The sequence below is a fragment of the Vulpes vulpes genome, chromosome 7 (genome assembly GCF_048418805.1).
Source record: "Vulpes vulpes isolate BD-2025 chromosome 7, VulVul3, whole genome shotgun sequence".
Classification (NCBI taxonomy): domain Eukaryota; kingdom Metazoa; phylum Chordata; class Mammalia; order Carnivora; family Canidae; genus Vulpes; species Vulpes vulpes.
The window spans coordinates 26,766,592-26,786,286 of NC_132786.1; the positions used below are offsets into that span (position 1 = coordinate 26,766,592).

At 38.0% G+C, this 19,695-nt stretch overlaps 1 protein-coding gene across 39 annotated transcripts in view; it reads right to left on the reverse strand.

Annotated features, from left to right (window-relative positions):
• CSGALNACT1 (chondroitin sulfate N-acetylgalactosaminyltransferase 1) overlaps positions 1-19,695 on the reverse strand; it is a 323,911-nt gene that overhangs the window by 106,461 nt on the left and 197,755 nt on the right. For 3 of the 39 annotated variants that reach the window (XM_072763331.1, XM_072763334.1, XM_072763349.1), the window contains one exon: positions 10,590-10,709. The exons of the other annotated variants lie outside the window; for them this stretch is intronic. The gene's annotated coding sequence lies outside the window, so the exon portion shown is untranslated. The remainder of the gene's footprint in view (positions 1-10,589; positions 10,710-19,695) is intronic. 39 annotated transcript variants of the gene reach the window in all.

Here is a 19,695-nt window from a genome sequence, read left to right on the forward strand (position 1 = left end):
AATGGTAGTCTTTTCTTTTTCATTCCTTACTTGTAATAAACCCCTTTCCAAATCCTACTCCTTCTTTGAAACCTACCTACCTCAAGCACCAGATTCTTCATGAAGCTCTTCTTTACTGCTATATATTCTATTCTGCTTAGTCTTCAAGCACTTTGATCTCATCTTTCTCCTGGTTGCTATCATGTCTCAGGTCATATATTTTTATGTACTTCACATCTTCCTAACAGACAGTAAGCCCTTTGAGAGCAAGGACTGGATCCTGCCTATTTTGTACGTCAGGAGCATAGAGGCTACAGGAAAACATTTAAGTTCCCATTTGTTGAGCAACTACAATATATGCATAATGCTCCTTGCTGTGAGAATACAGAATAAATTTTTAAAGATCTTTTCTTCAAGGAATATGCAATCTAATTGGGGAGGAAAAAATTAGATATATGAAAAACAAAGCTTAAATGGAACTTCTTAAAAAGAACAAAGATATTCAAAACCATAAGGGAGAGGAGAGAGAGAGAATCTTCAGTATTAACCAAAATACAGCCTCCAAAATTTTGAGGCAAGTCTCCCCTCTCCCTCCCCCTCCCCCTAGATCAAACTAATGGTTCTGAGCTGCTCATATCCAGTATTTGGTGGGTCTTCTTTCCTTTCAAAGTCCTAAACTTGGAATAAGTATAATAATGAAAATGTATCCTTTTCGGTGATGTGTGAAAAACAGAAAAAATTTGGGGGGGAAAAAGTCACACTGGATATTAGTGAGTTCATGGTTGTATGTAATATTCAGCTGCATGAAAGTAGTTATATAATAAAGAAGCAAATTCCAGAGGAATCAAATGCTGATCCCTCACGCTGCTGTAGATGGTGGTGTGTAAATGGAAAACACACCAATTGAGACCCTGCAGAAGCCATTAAGCCAGGGCCAAAGAGTAAATGAAATCCACCAAGAACTATTTCTTGGCAGAACTAAAGGCAGAGGAATAGAAAATTGAATCACAAATGGAAAAGCCTCAATTGACCTAAACTCACTCGCACAGATCTAAAATGCACAGAAAATGACAGTTTATAGAGGTATAAAAAATGCCTGGAAGAAATCGAATAATAATAATAGGCAGTTTATTAGAACTCATCTTGACGGTGGAATAATTTTTCCTCTTCAAGTAGAGAGTTTGTAATCCAAATAGCTGTGATGATGATAACATTAGATTTTGTATGTCCACTGCACTTCACAATATTTTCCCAGAAAAGAAACTTTAAGTCCCAGAAAGCTGCCAAAATACATCTGGTGGCTGACATGGCTAACAGATGTTGCCAGGTTTAAGTAAGTGAGGGACAGAGTTCTTCAGTGAGGAGTGTTGAGAAAGAAGAATAGCAGATGTATCAAGCCATCTGTGGTAAGGAGAGGAATATGTAGAGACTGGTTTCTAATATATTTAACATTTTAAAAACTATTTCCAAGTCATCATCCCTGTACCTATTACCTACAAGTAGACTTCATCATACAATCAATAATAAAGGAAATAGTCCAGGATGCCTGGGTGGCTCAGCAGTTGAGCACCTGCCCCTGGCTCAGGGCGTGATCCGTGGTCTCAGGATCGAGTCCTACATCAGGCTCCCTGCCTGGAGCCTGCTTCTCCCTCTACCTACAACTCTGCCTTTCTCTGTGTGTGTGTTTCATGAATAAATAAACAAAATATTTTTTAAAAATAAAGGAAATAGTCCTTCCCATGTTTAATTTTATGAAATAATTAAGTGAAGCTTTCCAGTTCTCGAAAAGCCCACAAAAAAAAAATTGAGGTTATTCTCCTAGCACCTCAAAGAAGGCTGCCTCACCCAAGCTGCTCCTATTTCCAGAACCGATGGTCTTAGATAACTCAGTAATTTACAACTTTGTTCCAATGAAAGCAGCAAAAATGGGATAAAGGTTGATTACTCTTTAAAGCAGACCTCCTTTTAATGGATAATTTATCAACTGAATCTCCTGATTAGAAGGTTTAGAAAGGATATATACTCATTCTCAAAATCACTAGTTCAATTAAATGTCCATTAATAACAATAGCATTTTAAACATTTGTAGTCATTTAAATAAGAAGCTGACATTAACAGCTAAAAATTAAGATTTTGTATTTTATGACTGAGGTAAACGTAATGTTCCAATTCAATTTCTGAAAATTAAAAACTAACAGGATTCCAATCGTAGGATGGCAAGTTGAACTCATGTATTTAATCTAATGTAATATACCATATTAACAGGCTATAGAAGGAAAATCACAAGATCTTATCAACTGATGAGAAAAAACACTTGACAAAATTCAATACTCATTCATGATTAAAAAAAAAAAAAAAGAACAAACAACTCTCAGGAAATAAACTCAAAAAAACCTTTCAGGAAACTAAGAACACAGGGAACTTTGGGGCACCTGAGTGGCTCAGTCGGTTAAGCGGTTAAGCAGCCGCCTTCTCCTCTGGTCTCTAGTCATGATCCTGGTATCCTAGGATCAAGTCTGCCTCCCCACTCAGCAAGGAGTCTGCTTCTCCCTCCCCCTGCTCTTGCACTCTCGCTTGCTCTTTCTCTCAAATAAATAAATAAAATCTTAAAAAGTAAAAAGAATACAGTGAACTTCCTCGACTTGATAAAGAGCATCTACAAAAAACCTACAGCTAAAATTATACTGAATGATAAAACACTGAACTGGCAATAAAGCAAGAATATCCACTTTCACAACTTTTATTAGATCTAGTAATGAAAGTTCTAGCTAGTTTAATAGTCAAGAAATGAAACAAAAGGCATATAGATTGGAAATGAAGAAATAAAACTGCCCATATTTGCAGATGCCAAGATTATCTATGTAGAAAATACAAAACCTAATTGTACTATCATACAAAAAGCCATACTACCAATGAACATGTGGACACTGAAATTAAAAACACAACATTTACAATCACTCAAAAAACACTTGGGCATAAATCTAACAAAGCATGACCTGCATGCTGAAAATTACAAAATGCTGGTAAAAGAATTCAAAGATCTAAATACAGTTGATCCTTGAACAACACAGGTTTGAGCTGTGCACAGGTCAACTTACACACAGATTTTTTCCAATAATTACAGTTCAGTATTGTAAATGTATTTTCTCTTCCTTATGATTTTTCTTAATGACCTTTTCTTTTCTCTAGCTTCCTTTATTGTAAGAACACAGAATATATACATATAATATACAAAATATGTGTGAACTATTTACATTATTAAGACTTCCAGTCAACAGTACGCTATTAGTAAAGTTTTGAGGCGAGCCAAAAGTTACACTCAAATTTTTGACTGTGCAGGGGATCGGTGCCCCCTGACTCCTGCAGTGTGCAAGGATCAACTGTAAATGGATTCATACACTGGAAAACAAATTCATGGATTGGAAGACTCAACACACAAATTCTCCTCCAACTGATATACAGATTTAATGCAATGCCTACAAAAATGTCAATAAAATTGTTTTATACATATAGACTATTCTAAGATTTATATGAGGAGGTAAAAGAACTAGAATAGCTAAAACAATTTGAAAAAGAATAAAATGGGGGGGATCACTTTACCTATTTCAAGAATTATTATACAACTAGAGTAATCAAGACTGTGTGTTACTAGCAGAGGCACAGACACACAGAATAGTGAACCTCAAACAGACCCAACTGATATTCCCAAATGGCTTTTCATGAAAGTACAAAAATAATTCAATGAAGAATAAGTAGCTTTTTCAACAAATTCTGCTGCAGCAATTGAACATCAGTAGCCCCTTCCCCTCCCACAAAGAATCTCAACCTAAGTCTGACACTTTATACAAAAAAATTTACTCAAAATGGATCACAGACTTAAACGTAAGATGTTAAACTAGAAAGCTTTTAGGAAAAAAATATAGGAGAAAATCTTTGGGATCTAAAACTAGGTAGAGTTCTCTGACATGACACCAGAAGCATAAAAGGAAAAATTGACAAATTGGACTTCCATCAAAATTAAAACATTTTACTCTGCAAAAGACATTGTTAAGAGAACAGAAAGATATGCTACAGACTGGGGGAAATATTTACAATCTACATTTCCAACAAAGAACTAGTATTTAGAATGTATAAAGAACTCTAAAAACTCAACAGTAAAAAACACAATCTAATTAGAAAATGGGACAAATGTTGTACCATAGTGGAGAATCAGCCAGGAAGCCAAGGCATTGATCTAGGCAAAAGATCATGGTAATTTAATGAGGATGAGGGTAATGGACATGAGCAGAAGTGAACGAACTTGAGCTTCTGTTGCATGTAGGATTGCAAGATGAGGCAATTTAGATGGGAAAGTGAGAAGGTGTTAGGGTAACATGAACCATTGGTGGTTTAATTTCCTGAGCTGAAGGAGACTTGGAAGAAGTATAGGCTAAGAGGAAAACCAACAAGTTATGCTTTGGGCAGGCAAGTTGGAGGGAACTGTGAGAAGATCAGTGGAAATGGCAGGGGTTTTAATACTAATACTCTCTGCAGACCCTGGGGCAGGGGTTATAAAGTAGGTCTCTACCTGTCCCTTGGCTCCCATGATGCACCCACACTGCCTTGAGATCTCTTCTATGGACCCACCAAATTCATTCTTGCCCCCAGGCTTATACACATCTATCTTCTCTGCCTGGAATGCTCTTCCTGAAACCTCCTGGCTCCTTCGCACCTGTCAGGTCTCAGTGGAGATATTTTCTCTGTAAAGACCTTGTGCTGGATATACATCAGAAAGCAGTATTTGACTCCCAGGCAGTCTCTCAGACACTTGCTTCATTTTCTTCCTAGAAGAAACATCTGAAATTATCTCATTGTTAATTTTTTTCTATACTCTCTGCCTTCTCCTGCAAGAAAGTTAGGTCCATAAGAATAGGGATATTCAGTATCTTATTCTCTGTGGTAATCTTAGTGCTTAAAACAGGGTCTGGCATTTAGAAGGCACTGAATAAGTACTTTTTTAAAAAATATTTTATTTATTTATTATGAGAGACAGAGAGAGAGAGAGAGAGAGAGAGAGAGAGGCAGAGACACAGGCAGAGGGAGAAGCAGGCTCCATGCAGGGAGCCCGATGTGGGACTCGATCCTGGGACCTTGGGATCATGACCTGAGCTGAAGGCAGATGCTCAACCACTGAGCCACCCAGGCATCCCTGAATAAGTACTTTTTGACTGGAAGGGAGAGAGAGAATTTAAATCAAGGCTTCTATAAATCATGAAAATCAGGAGGGCTATCAACTAGAAAAACGTCCACTTACAAATGTCAAGGGATGTAACGGAACCAAGACTGTCCTGAGAACTATATGCTTTCCAGATTAAAGGAGGTGGTAGTCCTCCTACATACTGCACAAGCCATGTCCAAAACATGCATAGTGATGTGTAACACAGCAGTATTTTTCCTTAAGAAAGAAAACTGAAACAACTGATACTGGAAATGCTAGTGATTCCCCCTGCCCCATTCTATGATGTGATGTCCCTCCCATATCCCCATTGATGGCATGGTCTTGGGCTGTTGAACACGATGGCCAGTGATGGCCTTGGAGGGCAGGAGAAGAGACACTTATGACATAGCCTAGAAAGAAAGTGTGTCAAGAGTGGTGGTGAGTAGCTGGGCACATCAGCCTCCTCCCTCCTGAATGAAGAAATAGTGAATTAGTCAATAGTCTGGAATTGACACAGACATCAAGAGATACAGAAGGAGTAGCAGAGCTACAAAACACTAGATTACAGATCACAAATTCCTGATGCTAGACAATTGTCGTAGATCCTGAGAAATGGACATTTCTGGCTCCCATGAGATTTGTGCTTCCCTCATGTGTTTCTTTAAACTATCCCAGCCTGGGGGCATGGGGGAGCATTCAGTCAGTTAAGTGTTGGACTCTTGATCTCAGCTCTCAGATCTTGACCTCAAGGTCATGAGTTCAAGTCCCAGCCTCACATGATATTTGGGGGTTTGTTACTTGCTACCAAATAGTCTAACAACCTAAATATGCAACAAAAAAGTGTTCTATCCAGTTAATTATGGTTCTTCCACCTGTTGGATTACTGTATAGATGCTTTAAATGGTTGTTGGAAGGACTGGGTGGTAAGAAGGATATTATGTCACCTGGGTGGGGATGATAAGGTAGTCTTCTACCCCCGCCCCTTGCTCCCCAGGTTCCCCCACACTGGCCCACTATGCAGATACAAAAATAACGAAATTTGAGTTCAAAGCTTCTGGCCTGTAGTAAATCCTTACAAATCCATAAACCCATTAGTGAATAAATACTTTGCATGGTGATTACAACTAAGGAGAGACCACTACATATAAGAGACCAAAAGGGAAAAAAACACCAAAATGAACATGTCCAAACTTTTTATCACGGTGGGCCAGGGTTCTGTGATCTCATCTCCCTCCACTAACCTGTCCTGCCCCCACCCTCAGCCCTTACTTCTTGGATTCCGTGCCTCGCCATACTGATTGATGTCGTAGGTTTCTCATCGTGTCACACTTTCCCCTCTCCTGTACAGCTTTGTTTGTCCTGTTCCCTTTGCCTGGGAAGTCTTTCCTCACCTCCCACCCCCTCTGCCAGAATAACCCCTCTGCATTCTTTATTGGCTTTGATGCCACATTCCGGGAAGCAATTGTGCAACCCCCCCTCACACTGTGCTGCCGGAACCCGCTCACTGAACCCCCCACCTCCCCTTTGGGGACCAGACTGTAAATAACTAAAGAAATAATTAGGTCTCATTCACTGTTGCCCCCACCATAAGCCATGTACATCAGCCATGCTACACGGATTTTCTCTGAGTTGTAGAATAATAAAGAATTTTTGCTGTTGTCATTTTGGCTCATCTAGAGTTTCAATATTTATTTTAATAAAAATGTATTTTGTAATAGAAAATTAATATAATTCTTGAATGTTTTTGTATTCCTATTCCCGGATGAAAGAGTGGAGGGCCACTTTTAAATGAAGTCCCTAGGGATCCCTGGGTGGCGCAGTGGTTTGGCGCCTGCCTTTGGCCCAGGGCGCAATCCTGGAGACCCGGGATCGAATCCCACATCAGGCTCCCGGTGCATGGAGCCTGCTTCTCCCTCTGCCTGTGTCTCTGCCTGTTTCTCTCTCTGTATGACTATCATAAATAAATAAAAATTTAAATAAATAAATAAATAAATAAATGAAGTCCCTATAGGCTCCTGTCAAATAATGCTTTTGGCAGTTCTCACTTGAATCTCATAGCATTTGACAGAAAAGGTCTTTGGTTATCAGCAAATACTGGAAGAGACACAAGATGTGCTTATACAAAAGAAGAGGAAACTGGCACAGGCAGATTTTTATTATGGAAAATATTTCCTATCCAAAGAGATCGTCTAGCTTTTGATAGGAGGAAAAGCAGTATTTACATGACAAGGAAGTGTTTTCTGAATGTTCTCTTCTGTGAGCCACTTGGTTTTGACAAGAATTTTATTCCAAGTACCCAAGAAAGAAGAAAGAGAACACAAGGATACATACACTGTCCGTGTGAACATGCACACACACGCACACATGCATGCACAGTGTTAGCATTCACTGAAGCCTATTAGATAAGCTCAAAGGAAAACCATTTAAATTCCCTATAAAGAAAATTCCATCAAAAAGAGTGCTGTGTCACTTAAGCCAAACCAAGAAGAGAAGAATGTTCATTTCACAGAAGATTAAAATTGTATTCGTGGCAAAGGGATCACTGAATATTTCCAACAGCAGGCTCAACGGCATGGCCCTGTGACAGTCTCCCTGGCCCCAGGTCTCCCAGCCTGTTGTCTCCCATCCTTCACAAACTTGCTGCTCTCCCTCTTTTCAACCTTCCTGGCCTTGTGAAATCCTGATGGAGTTACAGAGACAAGGGATGATGAGTAATCTCTATGGGGGAGTTTTAAGAATCTGCGGAGGAGCCAAATGCACTCAAGTCTCTTAGTATGGATGCAAATCGGCAGCCACTTGTGCTAGCTGCTTCTCCACCATTCTGTGATTTTTATTTATTCCCCTAAAACCTCTGAATTCATTTGATTTTTAAGAATAGTTGTTATTCAATAAAACAAAACAAGAGAACCTCATTTCTAAATTGTTCTAGTTGCCTAAATGGCTCCAAACATTTGGGTTAATTTTATAAAAGTAACAACTGTAAGGACTTTATGAAGCCCCTTCCCTGGATTCCAATTCTGTTTCCTGATAAATCCAATTTCATGTTCATACTTCAACAGTGAAATACCAGACAGGTGAGAGCTACTCTAAGGTGGGACACTTCAGCAATAAGCTGACAGCATGGTCCAGGCTTAGCTACTGGCAGGAAAACCAATTTCAACTGCATGACACCCAAATCCAAGAAATTCGGAAATAGTCACTGGAGTATGCAAAATGTAACCCAGATTATGACTGAATTGTAATTTCAAAAATACTAGGCTCTCAGGGGTTTCTAAAACTAGAAGTATATCACATAGAGAATCATCATTTCCTCATCTGTGGCTCAGATACCTTTATTAAATGCAAAGTCTGATCCTGATGACAGTTCAGAGAAACAATCTGCACCGCCTTCCCTCCAAATTTAAAATTTGGGGTATTTCTGCAAACTGTTTACAAACTGAAATGCAGGTCTGGGTGGGAAAACATTAATACAGCAGGCCCAAGGCTCTAGTTTTTTGAAAGGCTACCTAATTTGCAAGGCTGACCCCTTGGCTGGTGTCTGGGAATTTGGCTCACACAAAGCTCCTGATACTGACATGCAGAGTTCCCTAACTGATAAGGTCGTTCTGCTGGGCCTAGGCTGTTTGTACGCAGCATGTGATTTATGGTGGAAGTCTGATTTCTTCTTGAGAGTCTGGAGTTTTAGTAGGTGTTTAGAGGCAGAGAATGCCAACATGACCATCACCCCAATAAAAGCCCTAAACTCTGAGACTCAAATGGGCATCTTTGGGCAGAAGCAGGTCATCTGCATTTTGCAATATTAGGAAAGGTGCACTCCATGTGACCCTTCAGAGAGAGAACACACAAAGACTGCACATGGATTCCTCCAGACCACCCTTTTACATTTGGCTGTGTTGTGGGGATCCATCTTAGCCATAGTGGGGCTCTACACTGACCCTGTGAGTCCTTCTAGTGAATCTCCACATCTGTGGATGGTCTTGGGAACAAGGTTTAAAACAAAATATTCGTTTTTACTGGGTAAATATTTTGTGTTTGTTAATTCTTTTAATGAAGAAGGTAGATTTCCATCATTAAATGCAGACTACATTATAACCTGATGTTTCCAATGTAATGGATTTACTTTTATGGAAATATGTCTGTATCTTTTTTACAGGTTGTTTGTGATTATTTAGTTTATAAAAAGGATATTTTGGTGACCACAAGGACATGGCTGTCAAACTATAGATTTAGACAGAGCCCGAATAATAAATCTGCTCCTTGCCAGAGGCAACAAAATAAAGCAGACAGCTTAGATATGTATGTGTTACCACCAGGGAGACTAAGATTTCACTTCTCTAATTCAATCTTATGAAAAGCATAATTTAATAGGATTCATCTCCACTACTTTAAAAAAATAGTTTAAAAGATATTGGGAACAAATTATCACCAAGTAATTTTTATTACTGAAATACCGAACATGATAAACACAAGAATTCAGATGTTTCAAATAATAAGAATACAAAATTTCAAATTTTCTCCAATAGTGAAGGAAAAAAAAAACTATAAAACCTCCTGACAACTGAGAGAAGAAAACTGTTTCTTTCCTATTTTTTTGAAATACATAAAACTACACCAAAGTTGACCCCAAGCAAACATGCACCTGCTTCAATGAGTTTCTTTTTCTAACCACTCTGATGTTACAGCTTCTAGATGAAACTGGCTTATCCAAATATTTCAACACATTTCTAGAGAAATATGCAATATGGCCCCAGAGCTACACTAAGAGAATACCAGGGGTAGACTGACCAAAGTTAAAAGCAACTAAAAGTTCAAACACTTCTGGCACAGAATTTTGACTGAATATATGGTGGGTCTGATCTATCCTGCTGGAACATTACTGACACACGACCTTATCACCCGAATGGAGGCTGTATCTCTAAGAAATAAGAAAAGCCCACTCAAAAGACAGCAAAGAAATAGATTGTAATTTGTAGAACGGACTTCAGGTCTCTTTCAAAAAGAAGCTTTCAAAGACAAGCAGGGGGAACCATGGGAGAAACCAGCTCATTCTTCCAGATGCTTGCTATTTTCAATAACTCAGTTCCTGGGATGAGAATAGAGCTACCCCTGTGTTGGGATTCCCTGGGGGTAGGAATGAAGCACAGCAAGGCCCCTCCCATATCAGCCCTGAAGCTAAAAATACATTTCTTTCTAATGAAACAGTTAAGGTCATATTTCTGGACTTGACTGACCAAAGGCCAAGTCTCCCCTGTTCAGTCATTAAATGGCCACCTATTTGCTATATCTTCTACTTTAGCAGACATGAAACGAAATCTCAAAAAAAAAAAAATTTTTTTCTATAGAACAATTAACATTCAACTGAAGATTTAAATTCATAGATAAGAGTTTCATAGAAAATGAGATAGTGGGGTACCTGGGTGGCTCAGTGGTTGAGCATCTGCCTTTGGTTCAGGTCCTGATCCCGGGGTCCCCTGATCGAGTCCCACATCGGGCTCCCTGCAGAGAGTCTGCTTCTGCCTCTCCCTCTCTGTGTCTCTCATGAATAAATAAATAAAATCGTTAAAAAAAAAAAAAGAAAGAAATGAGATTGTGAGAACTGTGTCACACACTTAACCTGGAAAAGCAGTGCTCTGCCTCCGACTTTTTTTCTTTGATAACAATGCGTGATGAGAAAGTACAAAATGGCACCATTGATGGTGGGTGGCAAGTGTGCTGATAGCAAAGATTCTGCATGTTTCTCCTCGCCAATGCCCAGTACAGGGCTTCCAACAAAACAGATATTCAATAAATGTTTCCAGATGGACAAAATGAGTCTATTAAATAGGTAAGGTAGTAAAACAATAGATAAAATATTTTGAAGAAGTGAATAAGTCAAATTATCAGACTAAACTACAATACTAATTTTCCTCCCCAATGTCTCCAGACAGCCAAGAATGGAAGATTCCAAGATGAGCTAGTGAGGAATAGATATAGCAACCCCACTTTTCTATAATAACATAACAAAACACAAAAAAGCAAATAAGCAAGACATATAGTATACAAACTGAAAGTATAGTTGGAAGGTGGTGGAGGTGGTAGTTTGAAATTTGAGTATCCCAGAAAAATTCAGGCTATATCATTGCCATAGTATTGGATCAAATCACTAGAGTACTTTTCTCTTCATTTAACACACACACACACACACACACACACACACTCAAAAATTTACAAGGAAACAAAGGCTCAATAGGTTTTAAAAATTCAACTCAACCACACAAATATGTGTATGTGGATAAATTCAGCAGAGTATAGTACTTACTTTTTAGTATTTTACCCAATTTCTCTATTCACTGATAACAAAATATTAAATGTATATTTTTAAATATATTAAAAATATTTAAGTATATTTTGATAAATGAGTTAAACCTAGCCTTAACATATGCCTGTGGGTTATGTTTCAGTATTAGGGTTTTCTTTTCTCCCTTCCCCAAAATGGAATCAAAATGCTCACATGTCCATCTTACTCCTGCTACAACAATCAATTTTTGTTGACTACACACAAATTATGATATGTTATCACGTCTAACAATAGCTCTGCCCTGACCTCTGTGGAATGTTAGAAATTTGTGAACATGAACCTCAACAGAACTGTTATAACCACAATACCACATCACTCTCCACCAAAATAGGAGAGTATCGTTAAGAATTAGGAGTTAGGGGGATGCCTGGGTGGCTCAGTGGTTGAGCATCTGCCTTTAGCTCAGGGCATGATCCTGGGGTCCTGGGATCAAGTCCCGTATCAGGTTCCCTGTGAGGAGCCTGCTTCTCCCTCTGCCTCTGTCTCTGCCTCTCTTTCTGTGTCTCTCATGAATAAATAAATAAAATCTTTAAAAAAAAAAAAAGAATTAGGAGTTAGTCATAAAGCCAACTAGAATTTTTTTAACCAAACGTGCCACCAAATCACCTAGAAATAAATACTGGGAATATCCTCTAGTGGTGCACAGCAACATAAATTCTCCTAGATCAGTACTTTTACAAACATTGTTCTTTCACCCTACCCAATCACTCTTCAGAACATCTGGAACAAAGAATAAGTATTCTTGTTATGGAGTTACTGGAAAGGAATGTAATAAATAAAAACTAGCCTATAGGAAACCCCTAGTCCTCTACACTTCCAAAACTGCAAGCAGTGAGTCTTCTACTGGTCCCTAAATATGTTTGTGTGATGTTCATGGGGTGTGGTTATGGGCATCAACTGTGAGCCATCCTGAAACTGTGGGTCAGGGTGACATTTGTCTAAGCCTGGTTTCCTGCCCACACTTTATCCTTTTAGCATAAGAGAAAAATATGTAGTAGGTCCTTTTCTCTACGTGATGCTCCCTTTTCTCTGCCTGTCACTTCTTCCTACTGCATGAAATCACTTTTTCCTTTCAGGACAGTTATTTCCTCTCCATGTTCTCTCTTCTCAGTATATTCTCTAAGCATCTCTCACCACGGAGTCCTTATGCACCATTTACGTTCCTGAACGGTCTGACAAGGTACAGCAACATAAATTATTCCAGAATATAAGTGAAAAAAAATTTTAGTTTATATAATATAGTGGCCTTAAAGAATGTGTCAGAAATTGGCCTTTCAGGACATTAACAGGTAGTTACACACCAATATTAACAGCAGCATCATTCCCAAGAGCCAGAAGAGAGAAACAACCCAAATGCCTATCGACAGTTAAGTGGATAAACAAACCATGGTACACATATAGAATGGACTATTATTCAGTCTTAACAAGTCAGGAAATTCTGACATATGCTTTAGCACAGGTGACCTCTGAAGACATACCAAATGAAATAAGCCAAAAAGACAAATAGACTCTATGCTTCCACTCATCTAAGCCACCTAGAATCAAATCCACAGAAACTGAAAGCAATATGGGGTTGCCAGGGGCTGGAAGGAGGTAAGAAGGTGGATTGCTGTTTTATGGGTTTTGCAAGATAAAGAGAGTTCTGCAGACGGATGTTGTAGTGATTCCACAACAATGTGAAGGCACTCAATTACACTGAACTTAAGCGAACAACTGTATACTTTAAAATGGTTAAGATGATAAATTTTACGTTATGTATACTGATTTTTTAACTTTCAATTAAAAATTTTAATTAAAAATTTTTCAAAAAGTTTCAATGATAGTTTGGTGTATATATTTTAGTTTGTTATATATATTTTACCACAATTTTAAAAAAATTAATACTGTTGGAGCGCCTGAGTGGTTTAGTCAGTTAAGCGTCTGCCTTTGGCTCAGGTCATGATCCTAGGTTCCTGGGATGGAGCCCACATCGAGCTCCTGCTCAGCCAGGAATTTGCTTCTCCCTCTCACTATGTCCCTCCCACGGCTCATGCGTGCTCGCTTGCTCTCTCTCGCTCTCTCTCTCTCAAATAAAATCTTTAAAAAAAATTAATACCATAATATACCAAAACCATTCAACTGTATACTTTAGACAGTTGCTTCATATGGTATGTTAACTTGTATCTTGAGAAAGCTGGTTTTTTAAAAAAGGGGGGGAAATAGCCCTTCCAATATGACAAATTCCCAATTTCATTCAATCTACAGTGACTAGGGCCCCCCAGAGACAATGTCATACTTAATAAATTGATCCCAACTGGCTGATGCAGATAATTACACATGACCAGACACAGGCTACAGAGAGGGACTGGCCAAAAAGCTTCCACGTTTCTCTCTGCTTGATCAGCCACCTCCTTCCTTGTTTACCACACAATTATTTATATAGTCCTATTAAACTGCTAACGAAATATTATCTTCTAAGTTGTCTTGATCTCTATCCAAATTCAGAAGAAAACTAAGATCAAACCTAGAACTGTTCCTCACAAAGAACTCGGATACAACCAAGCTGAGTTCTTGCCACCGTACCTGAGACCCCTGGATCAGTGCCACGCTAAGGTCCAATGGGCAGGGTGCTCTTGTGGTGCCATCAAGCCAATGAACTGGCAAGATGCTCTTCCCTGACAGAGCAGACAGGAGCTGAATCATCAGAGGCCTCTCCCCTAGAAATACCTGACAGTGATTTTCTAAAAACATCTTCTGAAGATGCACTAGTGAGTCTCAGAAAGTAGACTCTCCCAGTTATTTTTACACCTGTAAAAATTGTATCTGTTATATACAGATACAATAACAGATACAGATAAATATAATAACAGATACAATAAAATATCCTGAGTCTGGCTGGCTAAAAAAAATTATATTAGCCAAAGAGGTGAAGGTTCTATGATGCCAAAGGATAAATCATAAAAATAAAAAGCACCATTTTGCTGAAAGTCTGCTCATCACTTGCTGAGGTTTTTGAGGTTTAACATAACTTGTACCCAAATGAGGGGCAGAAGTAAGACGTCTTACTCCTATTTATGGCCTAAGCCTAGTCATTTGGAATCAGAATTGCAGCTAGGTATTTAGTAGAATACAGTACAATATACTTGAGGGACTTTCACTTATATCAAGAATAACAATTCTGAAAAAAAAGAAAAAGAAAAAGAATTTTAAAACTCCTGAGGAAGACAGATAGATCTCTGATATACTTAACCAGTAAGTAATACTGAGAAATGAAGAAAAGAGCAAGACTTACATAAAGAGGAAGCAGGATAAGATAGCAGCTGCCTGACCCCAAGGGACTGGAATGCATTCCCAGGGTGGCATGGGATGGAAGGGGAAGGAGGGAGACCAGGCACCACATTCCAAGCACTATGTTAAAGAAATTCATATGTATGATATAACACATCCCTCACACTAACTCTGAGGCTCAGAGTTTGGAAGTGTCCACAGCTGGAAGTAGATCCCCATGGGTACTGAGTATTAAATGTTTCAAGTAAATAATCATCTAGAGTATATTTCAATCAAACCATAGTCAACAACTAATCATTTAAAATTAGAAGAGCCAACCTGCCCATTTCATTATGACTGGATTTTTTCCTCTAGGAAGGCAAATCCAAATTCCAATGATTCTGGCACTTTTTTTTCTAATGCTTAATAAATATTAAAGAATAAATTAGACACTACATGGGTAATAAATCTATGTTTTCACAAATTCCAATGTTGAATATCAAATCTATCATGATTTTGAACTCGTGATTCATGACAAACTAAAATATGTTACCTTTTCAATATATTCCAAAAACTTGTTATACTTTTTCTTAAATATTAATTTTTAATAATATTTTGTGAGATACATTAAAAATTCATACATGTGCACATAATTTTATGAACATTTATTTATTTAACTTAGATCAAAATAATACATGCACACAATTTAAAAATCAAATGGTACTACAATGCTGGCACTTAAAAATAGCAGCAATTTGGTGCATCTGAGTGGCTCAGCGGTTGAGCATCTGCCTTTGGCTCAGGGCGTGATCCCAGCATCCTGGGATCGAGTCCCACATTGGGCTCCCTGCATGGAGCCTGCTTCTCCCTGCATAGAGCCTGCTTCTCCCTCTGCCTATGTCTCTGCCTCTCTCTGTGTGTCTCTCATGAATAAATAAATAAATAAAATCTTTTTTAAAATTAAAATAAAAATAGCAGTACTTTGCTCTCACCATCCTTCCACGTTTGAGTCCCAGTGATCAAAGGCAATCATTTTCAACTCTTCTGGCTGTTTTTTCTGTATTTACCTTCATATTTTAACTAATATTCTTCAGCTGCTATTTTCTTACGCATTTTTAATGTCTACTGGTTTCCTGCTGGTGTCTGCTGGTTCCTGCTGAAGATTTAGCTCTCACCTACACATAACTTCCTCTGTCCCCTCAAAATCCTCTCCATTTAACTATATCACAATTTTTGGTAACAAAAAATACTCAGTATTTGCACTACATTAGAACTGTTTAAATATTGTTCATAACTGAGCCCAATAGTATACTACATTATATTTCATTTCTTCTACAATCTTTTGTTTTTCCTGGTGTTAATAATTACCTCAATTTTTCAACTGCTTGTTTCTTTTTTTAAAAAAAATTTTATCTAACTCTAGGATAAAACTAGAAAACTCATCTCATCATAGATAAACATGTTAGGTGGTCTTTCCTACTTGTTTGTTCCCATCTTTCCCGACCCCATCTTCCTGTCCAATCTAGAAAGGTTATCCTCCAGGTCTAACTAGTGATATCCAGGTGTCGTTCTTGAATTTCTCTTTACCTCCCATCAGGGAACTTCCTTCACTTTCCCCTACTTCCTGCATAATTTTTGGCATCTTCTCTCATCTCAGTAGAGCACTGCCCCTAAGAACCATCCATGAAAACATATATGAGAAGCTAATTTTTGAGACTTTGCATATCTGTCTGAAAACCATCTTATTCTACCCTTGCATTTGGTTGACAATTTGGCCAGGTACAAGATTCCAGATTGGAGATTATTTTCCTTCAGATTTGGAAAGTACAGCTCTATTTATTCTAGGTTCCACTATTGCAGCGGAGAAGTTAAATACTAGCCTGCTTCCTGAGCCTCTGTATGTGACCTACTTTTTTTTCCTCTGTGAAAACTGTTAGAAAAAAAATTTTTTTTAATTCACAGACTTTATCAGATGTGTCTTGGAATTGGTCTTTTTTTTTTTTTGCTCATTGTGCTGGGCTTCATGTATCCTTTCCATATGGCTATTTATGTCCTTAGATTTCGTAAAGTATTCCATAATATTCTTCTATAAATTCTTCCTTGCATTTTCTCTATTTTTTTTCTAAAATTCTTATTAGTCAGATTTTGGATTTCCTAAAAGAAACGTCTTTTTCCTCCTCTTTTCTCTCATGCTTTCCATCTCAGTCCTTTCATTCTGTTTTCTGGTCAGTGTGATCAACATTCTAACTTTTCACTGAATTTTAATTTCTACTATCATATTTTAATTTCCAAGCTCTCTTTCATGAATCTTCTCTAGTTTCCCTGAGAATATCAATTTTAATTATTTGAGGGTTCTTTCTCCCTCTCTGATTTTCTTTCTGTTCCCTCTGAGCCTCTCTTTCTGATTGTTTATTTGTTTTGGTTCCATTTGTCCATGTTACAGATGGTCCTCAAATATGTGGCAATCCTTGAATGTCCACTGTGAGACCACAAAAGCGAAACTTATGTGACATGATTAAAGAGGGACTGAGTCATCTTATGGGAGGCCTCCAAAAGTCTTTTCTCTTCATTTAGTCAGGTTTCCAGCAAAGAATCCTCTAATCCTCTAATCCAGGAATGGAGAACTATGAGCCTGGTTGTCTGTTATGGGTGCCCAGAAAGAAGATAATTCTATATGTAGAAGTTTATATTATATCCTGTGTTCTCTAAGAAGTCTTATTCATATTCTCATCTACAGCTGCTATTTCCAAGTCCAATGCTTCTCTGGTTTAAGCTCCCTAGAAAATATATCCACTGGGGTAATTTCCCAGGTGGCTGGGAATAAAAGGGGTCTAACTACTCCTTATTTGGGCTTTCCACCCAACACCAGTTTTTGGCCTCACCCTTCATACCTGTCTTCTGGTATAGTTTGTGATTCCAAGTATGGCTCCAAGTTTCTGGTCCTGACCACAAATCAACCTCTTTAGGCTGGCTTCTAGCTCTGTGGGCACTTGGCTTTCAGTTTTCTCTACTCTGTTAATTCTATTCCCATTTATCCATTTTCATCTTCCAAAAATGCATTGATATCTTTCATCCACCATGCCTCACCTCCCATTTTCTTTGTCCATAAGGATTTATACCTGTTTCATTTGTTACTGTTACCATTTTGGGTAGTCTTAGGAAACAGAGATAAACAACTATGTTCAAACTGCCATGTATAGATAAAAACACACACACACAAATTCAGGTTATAAGTCTTGTTTAAGAGACCAGCATTTCTTTGGTCCTATCTTGGCAAAAGTATTACGTTCAATTTTTGAGTCTATAAATCATAACTTATAGATGACATAGAGAAAATTCAGATGGGATAAAAAGTAGTAATGAGAGGACTTGGAAACTGACTTAAAAGAAAGAGCTAAACAAACATATTTGAATATCAAGTAGATTAAGGATCATTATAGACACAAGATGGTTGGCCCAATTTCTATCTTCCCATTTGAAACAGAGTAAGAAAATGGACTTAAGACATAACATAAGGAAAACTCACTGACAGTGAGGTATATTAAATATTACCAGGAGAGGGTGTGGAATTTTCTTTTCTGGAATTATATTAAAAGTGAGAACAGTCCACTTTTTAGATGTAAAAATCCTGCACTAGATGACATCTTAAATTCCTTCCAGCTGTATGCTTCTTTTCCTTCCAATAGACCTGCATGTAGAAAATAATCACTCCTATGCCAAGCTTCTTTCTCCCCCCTCCAATAGAAACATTCTTCTGAGACTGAGAGTGATTATTTCTAAAGCAAGTTCAGTCCAACTTCAAGCAAGCTCCAACAGATTTTAGTGAAACTAAAATTGACTTTCTATACATTAAAAGTATGACTACATTCAAAATGTGTGTAGCACTTCAATATTGAGACAAACATTTAGTATTACTGAAGTTTTAGATTTTGTTTTGCAGTAAGCTGAACTTTTAAAAACCATTAGTTTCATTTTATAAAAAGACTTATGAAAATAAAGTCAAACTATAGCTAGACAGAATGCTTCTAAAATCAGAAGGCAAAGTCTTCTTCCTTCCCTATTCACCTTTGAGAATGCACTGACCAAACACAGGATGGTGGCTAGGAAGGGATCACTAGGAGGAACAGAGCAGAAGAGGATGTACTTAGGATGGCTGAAAGACATATCATGAGAACACAGTGGAGTCTCAACCATATGAGGCCCTGCCTCCACTGTGTGCTTCATTATGTTGCTGTTGTTGTTGTTGTTAAAGAAACATAGGTTGGTGTCTATTTGTTTTTAGGACAGAAATATGAGCCTGACCTCACACCATATACAAGAATCAATTCCAGGTAGGCGGAAGATCTAAATATGTGAGGCAAAACAAACCATTTAGGAAAAAAGAGCAAGGTAATACCTTTTGACCACTGATTAGGAAAAGATTTCTTAAGTAAAACAGAAAAAGCACCAACCACAAATACTGATCAACTGAACTACAATAAATTTTTTTTAAACCCTGTATTAAAAGATACCCTAAAAGAAGTAAAAAGGCAAGTCACAGAGTAGTAGAAGATGTTTGTAATACATATAAATGACAGATAATTTGAATCTAAAGCACACTTTAAAGAAAAAAGATTTTATTTATTTGAGAGAGAGAGAGAGAGAGAGAGAGAGAAGGTGGGGAGAGGCAGAGGGAAAGAGAAAATCCCGAAACAGACTCCCCACAAGCAGGGAGCTTGATGTGGGGCTCAATTCCCAGCACCCTGAGATCATGACCTGAGCTGAAATCAAGTGTTGGTCACTCAACCAACAGAGCTACGCATGCACCATGAATCCAAAAAACACTTTTAAAAAACTGGTACAAATTAAAAAAAAAAAAAAAACCCAACAGCAAAGAAATCCCAAGGGCCAATTGACATGTAAAAATGAGTCTGACATTCTTAGTCATTAGCAAAAT